Consider the following 8,164-nt stretch of genomic DNA (forward strand, 5'->3'; position numbering starts at 1 on the left):
GTTAGGAAACACCTGAGCACACCTAGGCCAACACTGCCACCGTGTGGGGTGAGAGGCCAGTGAGAGGAGAAGCTCAAGAGTTCAGAGGAGGAGGAAGAGGAAGAGGAGCAGGAGGGAGGGAGGCAGGCGGCGGTGGGGGGAGGGGAGGGGCAGGCTGAAGCTGTCTCGGGGGCGTTGACATGGGTGAAAACCTTCCCCTTCAGAAGGGCGCTCCGAAGAGAGAGTTCCGGCGGGACCTTGAGAGCACACAGGGCTTCGTTTTGGACGCTGACCTTAAAGCTGGGAGTGGGGGGTGGGGGAGGGAATCATCCAGACAGACGGAAGACACCAGGCCGGGAAGGCGAGACAGATTCTTTACAGAAGTGAATCGGATGCTTTTCTGTCAGTGTGTTCCATAATCAGACTATCATGGAAATCCATCCATCCATCCATCCATCCATCCATCGATCCATCCATCCATCCATCCATCCACCCACCCACCCACCCATCCACCCATCCACCCACCCACCCACCCACCCATCCACCCACCCACCCACCCACCCACCCACCCATCCATCCATCCATCCATCCATCCATCCATCCATCCACCCACCCACCCACCCACCCACCCACCGTCGTTTCGCTCCTTTTCTGTTCTCTACATTTTTAACGGCGAGTGAGTGAGAGAGTCTTTCAGTGGTTTGGTAGGATTTTTGAATGTCATGTCGTAGGGCCATGGTACTTTTCAGCCATGGATGAACGTGACGGCTTCTTTTTTCAGCTTCAGCTTTCAGGCTTATCCTGAACTGCCTCGCCAAGCGAGGCCTGTGTGTCCCTGTGTGCTGGAGGAAGGACACTGTGCTATCCACATCTTGATCTGGGGCTGAACAAAACCACCCACCCTTGGGAATGTGTTCCTTGGCTTCGTTTCGTTTCCCTATGGCACTGACCTGACCGTCCTGTCCTGTCCACTCTTTGGATCCTTTATCTCCCTCTCCCCCTCAAGGCACTTGGTCCTTTTCTTCCTCCTCCTCCTGCTCCTGCTCCTGCTCCTCCAACGATTTCTTTTGCCTGCCTGCCTGCCTGCCTGCCTGCCTGCCTCCCTCCCTCCCTCCCTCCCTCCCTCCCTTCCTTCCTTGTTTTGTTTTTGTTGCTGCTGGCTGTGGTTCCCCCACTACTTTTCAGGTGTGCAGACGATGTTTCAGTGTAGCGCAGGAAGGGCACAGCGATCCCCAGGATACATCTCGTGAGTGACTGTCCGTCACCACTTGGTGTCACGGCAGATGGCATTTGGTGTCATGACGTGCCCGTGACTCATTGATTGCATCCGTGGAAGGCTGCACCGCGTCGTCTGTCTCCGTCACCAGTGGCACTCACTCATTCTCTCCCCCTCCCCACCCACCCCCGCCATCGTGTCACCCCCTCCCTCCTCTGGCCACCACCCATGTGTTCCTTTATGGTATCTATGAGCCTGCTTCTGATTTGTTCTGCTCTGTTCATGGTGTATCCTTTGGTAGATTCTGCATGGGAATGACTGATCTGAGGTGCTTCATTTAGCATAATAGCCTTTCTAAAGATCTCTCCAAGTTCCTGCAGACTGTGAGATTTCATTCCCTTCTGGTGGTTGAGTCCCATTTGTGTGTGTGTGTGTGGGGGGGGGGGGGGGGGCGGGTGGGTGTGGTGTGGGTGTGTGTGTCTGCATGCGCGTGCGCACACGCGCACCTGAATAGATACAGGTGTAGGCACACAGACAGAGAGTTCTATCATTCTGTTTGTGCGGATGTCTACCTAGGTATAGGTGTCGATACCACACACACATACACATGCGCACATCTTCTTGGTCCCCTCCGTAGGCACTCCGTGGAGTTGCCGGGTTGGGTCGGATGGGGAATCTTTGGTGGAGTGTCCTGAAGGATCCCAGGACTCGTTTCCCTAGTGATGGGGTTTCTCTCTCTGTGAGGTGCCAGGTGATGAGCTCTGAGATCTCTGAGTCCGTCAACACTTTTCTCAGCTGCAGGAAAGACGCATTCCATCGATCAGGAGCCACTGTCTTCTGATGTTTCAAACTTGCTGTCGCGATTGCGAGTCCAGCTCCTGGGCCTTTCCCCTCCAAGTTGTCATTGTCCAGATAAACGCCCCGGGGTGCTCCCGTGAGCCCGCCCCCACCCCCAGCAGCCCCAGCCCAGCCCAGCCCCGCCATTGATTTGTTTTCTACCTTGTGCTTCTGAGTGTCTGTCTGTTCTACCTTTATTTTGAATGAAGGTGTCTGTTCGGGCCTCCTGCCGACTTCGCTCATCTCATCGGGGATTGTTTCTCTTTTGGAGGTTCAGCTGTCTGACCCCTTGATCAGTTTTGGACAGAAAGTCCCCTTTTGCAATATATGCTTGCGCTTTCCTCGTATACGCGCGGGCGCGCGCGCGCACGCAGACACACACACACACACACACACACACACACACACACACACACACACACACACGGATGCGGATGTGTGTTTCTGCCTGTGTATGTACGTGTAGGTCTGTATATATTTCTATATACACACACACACACACACGGATGCGGATGTGTGTTTCTGCCTGTGTATGTACGTGTAGGTCTGTATATATTTCTATATACACACACACACATATATATGTACATATCTACGCCTGTATGTATGCACACACGCGCGCACGTAGACATCTACACAGACACATGCGTATGTGTGCACATAGGTACATGTACACTGACTAATACGTACGTGTATGTATACATACGCGCGTACACACATGCACACGCGCGTATGCATATGCGTATACGCGTGTGTGTGCATCTATGCACACCAATCTGTGTATATGCACTCTACACACACACTGGACATACGTATATGCGTGTATGCTTACTTACACATACATGTGTGTATATGTACACATATATACAGCCGTACGTCTGTGTGGACGTATATACGCTATACGTAGACGTCTAGGTATGCGTACATATGGCTGTATACACGTGTACATACACGTGTGCATATACACAGGCGGATATGTGTGCGTATGTAAGCATGCACGTACGTGTCTGCACATACCTACACACACACACACACCTACACACCTGTGCGTATACATCACACGTACACACACGTACACACACGTGCGCATCTATATGCATTTACACGCCCGTGTTTATTTAAGTGTGGGTACGTATATCTGCGTATGGGCACACATGAGCATGTGTATTCATGTGCGTGCATATCCGTGTACGTATGTGTATAGATGCCTGTGCATACGTATATACATGCAAGCATACATGCACACTATGAACGCCCAGGCATATACGTGCACACACAGACACATGCGTGTACGTGAGCATGCATGCCCTTCGTACGTACTTGTTTATACGCATGTGTGCATGTATATATAGGTGCGAATATGTGTCCGTATGCATATGTACATGCGTATATGCACATGTGCGCGCTCTCTCTCTCCCTCTCCCTTTGTCTCTCTCTCTCTGTCTCTGTCTCTCTCTGTCTCTGTCTCTCTCTCTCTCTCTGTCTCTCTGTGTCTCTGTCTCTGTCTCTCTCTCTCTGTCTGTCTGTCTGTCTGTCTGTCTGTCTGTCTGTCTCTCTCTGTCTCTCTCTCTCTCTCTCTCTCTGTCTGTGTGTCTCTGTCTCTGTCTCTGTCTCTTTCTCTCTCTCTCTCTCTCTCTGTCTCTCTGTCTCCCCCCTCCCTCCCTCCCTCCCTCCCTCTGACTTTTAAGCTGCCAGAGCAGTTCTACAACTTGACTTTCCTGCCTGGGGGTTTTGTTTCATGTCGCTTCTTCGGTTCTACTTCAAAAAGTTATGTATTCATTGACCTGGCTGTTGTCATGGAATCCAGGGTTTATTTAGTGGATCCCTATTGACTCGGCCCTCCCCACCGCGCCCCTCAACCCCACCCCCGCAGCCCTGCCACCCCAGACCGCCCAGCCGCCCGCCTTTCTGGTGTTTGTGGCCAGTGATCTTGAAATCCATGTTCTCCTGACCTCAAGGGCACTTTCCCCACCCACCCGGGCATGCCTGTGTTTGTTGTCTTTGGACTTGGTCACGGTCTCTACCCAGGTTGAGTTTTGTTTTCTCTTGTTGGGGGTCCGAGTGTCTCCTTCGTTTCCTTCCTCGCTCCTGGGCTTGCGTGTCTGTCTGTGTCTGCGTCTGCTTTCGAAAGTCCTGCTTTGTTCTCTGAGCAGCGCTTGCCTGGTTTCGCTTTGCCGGTCGGTCCCTCCCTCCCCTCCTCCCTCCCTCCCCCCCCTCCCTCCCTCCCTCCCTCCCTCTCTCACTCCCTCTTTTGGGGGGAGGGGGTCCGGGGGAGCCCGGGATGTCACTGGTGCCCCTCTCTCGGCCCCCGAGCCCCCGCCGCCGGCGTCTCCGTGGAATGTGCCCCCTCCACCCTGGAATCGCGTGGGGGGGGGGGGGGGGGAGCGCGTCTCCTTCGGGGCAGCCTCCTGAGGAGATAGTTCCCAGCTCGTCTCCCTTCCTCTGCGGCCGGGGTCGCGTCGCGTCGCGTGGCTCGGAGGCGGAGGAGGCTCCGGGCCGAGCTCGGGCGTTTGGGCGGCCGGTGCGGTGGCGTCCTCGGCGGCCGGCGACAGCGACACGTCCTCGGGACGGTCGAGCCGGTTGTCAGGAGCCACCTGGCGGCCGCTTATATATTGTCCCTCGCCCTCCGGAGCTTCGGCGAGACTTTCAGGAGGATTGTGACTCAGCTGCCGGGCCCGAGACAGAGCTCTCAGAAACCGGCTACGCTGGCGGTGACAGTCCCGGTGACACCGAGGCCTAGGGACGTCCTGCTGCCGCCGGAGATTGGTTCTCTAGGTTTCTGGGGAGGGTGACCGTCGCGGCGCTCCAGATGTGGGCTCTGGGGCGGCCTGGCCGGGTCGACCAGCATCTCCCCGTGACCCTCCGGCCGTGGAGACGGACCGGCCGGACCCTACCTGGGCCGGACCGCCGCGGTGGGCAGGGAGAGGGTCTTCCCTGCCCGGAGCTCCTGGACTCGGACTCGGCGGTCCGGCCACCCCTCGGGTCGCCCTCAGGAGCGTTTGCTTCGCCCTCGGCCCCGCTCCGGAGGTGGGGACCGGCCCGGACTGTGGCGTGGAGGTCGGCGGAGGGCGCGGCTGGGTCCGGGCCCTCGGGTTCTCTCTGACCGAGGTGTTTTCCGCGTCGCACTCCGGAGGTGGGGACCCGCCCGCCGGAGTCGTGAGGGGTGATACGGAGAGGACGGCCGGCGCGGGCGCGTGTGCGGTCCCCCGGTGGGGTCCGGTCGCCTGAGGCGTCTCCCGGCACGCATGCCTTTTCTTTCTCAAAGTCCCGATAGGTCCGGAGACGTGGATGGACCGGGTCCTGCTTCCGCGGGTGGCCGGGGAGGGCGCGCTCGACCCTTCAGCGTGCCCTCGTGGGTCTCGGTCGTCGGACGCGACTTTTTCTCACCCCTCTCCCAAGTCCCTGAATCCCGGTCAGTCAGGAGATGGGTGGGGACCGGCTCGAGCTGTCCTGGGTGCCGCGTGTAGGACGGTCTGGGCCCCGGGCGTGGTCCCTGGTCGGGGCCCGCTCGTCTTGTTGGAGGCGCCTCGCTGACGGTTCTTTCTTCTTCTTTACGCACATCGAAGCCAAATCCCAATTCGGAGACGGACCGGTACACCTACCTGTGTGGGCGAAGCGGGGAGGGAGTCTGCGGCCAGCTCCCTCTCCCTTGGCGTCTGCGCCCCCATTTTGCCACCACGCGGCCCCATTTCCTCAACCCCCCCCCCAAGTCGACCAGATGCCCCCCGCGCGCCCCCCCCCCCCCCCCCCCCCCCCGAGAGCTCCAGGCCTGGTGTTCATGGGGTAGTGCTGGGGACAGGTGGCCGCGTCAATGTTCCGGGGTCCCTCCCTGAGAGTCGTAGATGGGCCCCGCTGTCGTCTGCTGTCATTTTGTCGCCCGAAATAGGTCTTTTTTGCCACCAGGTAAGTGCTGACACGGTCTCTTTTGGTGTCTGCCTCTGAAGACGTTGGGTCTCTGGATGCACGCGGGGCTCTGGGCTTTTGGGCCGCCACCTGGCGCCTGGTTCGGCCTTTGCCGCTGCAGCTGCCCGCCTGGGCCTGTGCGCCGGCTCCTGTGTGCTGTGTCTGACTGAACCCAGCTCGTGGTGCCACCTCCGGTCTCTGGGCGAGCTGAGGGCGGTGGGGCGAGGCGGTGTTGGGTCTTTGACCCTGCGCTCCCCGCTGTGGGCACCCGGTGGTGGCTGGGACGACCCCCGCCCTCTAGGCTCCGTGCCACACGTGTCAGGCGTTCTCCTCCTGGGGTCGTTGGCCGCCGTCGCCTGAGGTGTGAGGTTGGGCGGGGAGGGGAGGTTGCCGGTGAGGCTTAAAGCGGGCCCCCTGGGCCCCCTCCGGTGACTGTCCTCACCTGTGCCTTCTCTCCCCCCCCCCCTCCCCCCGCTCCAATTCGGCTCAACTGATTGATGTGGTGTGGTCGTGTTCTGCCGGGCCGGGCCTAAGCCGTGCCGGACGAGGGACGGGCGTTCCCAGTGAATGTGTCCGCTCTTCTCGGTCTGCCCGCGGGGCCCCTTGCCTGTCTTTCCCCTCTTGCCCCTTGGGGAGGGTGAGGAAGGGCAGGTGTTGGGGTGTGGCCTCCGGCCCTGACCTTTGGTCTCCCGTCCCCCGCTTTGGGGTGTCTAGTGGGGCCGTGGGTCTTCGGACACAGCAGATGTGCTTTGCTTCGCCTTCCTGGCGTGTGCCCCGCGAGCGGCCCTCCCCGCGGTGGGGAGGGCTGTGCCGCTGCCACGCTGCGCGCCCCCGCATGGGTGTGTGAGCGTGCCTCGTTGGACCCTCGGTGGTGCCCCTGGAGTGCTCCAGGTCGTCCCTCAGGTGCCCGAGGCCGAGCGGTGGTGTTTCCCCTTAACCCTGTGTCCTCCTCGGGTCCCCGCCACGGTGGTGTGCGTGTGCCCCGTGGGGGGGGGGTCGAGACGGTAAGAGAAGCCTCGTTGTGTGCTCCTCCCGTCGTTGGAGGCTGCGGGGCGCGGGCTCTGCCCCGGCCCTGACCGCACACACGCCCCTGTGTGGTGGTCCGCTTACCTATACCGCAGACCCCTTCCCCTCCCGCCCAGTTGAGGACTGGCGGCTCCTGGTGTGCCTCCGTGGGCCCCGAAGGAGAGACGACCGGGTGAGGGACGGCGCGCCCTCGGTGAGAAAGCCTTCTCTAGCGATCCAAGAGGGAGCCTTGGGGTACCGGATCCCCCAGCCGCTGCCCCTCCTGAGTGTGCAGTGGCCACCGTGGCGACTGCCAGAGCACGTGGGCAGAAACTCCCCTTCCCCTCTGTGGGAAGAGGGGGGTGATGGGTGCGCCGGCCCCGCGGTGGGGCCGTGTGCTTGCTTGATGCCTACTGCGGCCCGCGCCTCCCCCCTCCGAGTTGGGGGAGGGCCCCGCTGGGCCCCGCCGGGTGTCCGGCGAGTGGGGGGCTGTGCGTGTGCTGTGTGCGTGCGGCCGGCCCCGTGGTGTGAGCCCAGGGGGAAGGGGGGGGTTTGGGGTGCGATTTTGCCTGGTCGGCCCCGGCTCCCCCAGCCCCGCAGCCGTGGTGAGGAGGATGAGGAGCCTGTCGTGCCTGCCCTCGCCCCGAGCCGCAGCCGGTGGCAGTGTTGTGGGCCCGGTCTGGGCCGCCCTCGCTCGAGAGCGTGTCCCCAGGATGTTGAGCCTCGGGGGGTCAGACTTTTGATGGAAGACACGGATCTGTGGAGGACGGACGGACGGATGGATGGAAGAAAAAGACGGGTTTGGACGGCACGCCGGCCCTGGCGGCGGGGCCGGGGTGTGGGGCCCGCTCCAGGGATGGCCAGGAATGGCCGGCGTCCCAGGCGTCGCGGGACCGCCCTCTTGTGTGGGTGGCGGTGGGATCCTGCGCTGGTTTTCCTGGTGGCCCGGCTGTGTCCCGGTGTTTTCTGGTCCCCGGGCGGCGCCCTCGCCCCCGTCCCGTGGCCCCTGCTGCGCGTGCTTGCCGGCCCCTCCCCACCGCTGCCGGCCTTCCTCCTCGCCCCGCGCGTGTGACCGCCTGTGTCCCCTTCCGCCCCCGTTCCCCGCGGTGTGGGACCGAGCTGGCCTCGCCTCACGTGGGTGTCGTCTCCCGGCCACTGTCGGCCGGTGGCGTCCCCGGGTGGAGCAGTGCCCTCGGAGCCCTGAGAGGAGGGGCGGGGCAGGGG

Source organism: Muntiacus reevesi, unplaced genomic scaffold, assembly GCF_963930625.1.
Source record: "Muntiacus reevesi unplaced genomic scaffold, mMunRee1.1 SCAFFOLD_229, whole genome shotgun sequence".
Classification (NCBI taxonomy): domain Eukaryota; kingdom Metazoa; phylum Chordata; class Mammalia; order Artiodactyla; family Cervidae; genus Muntiacus; species Muntiacus reevesi.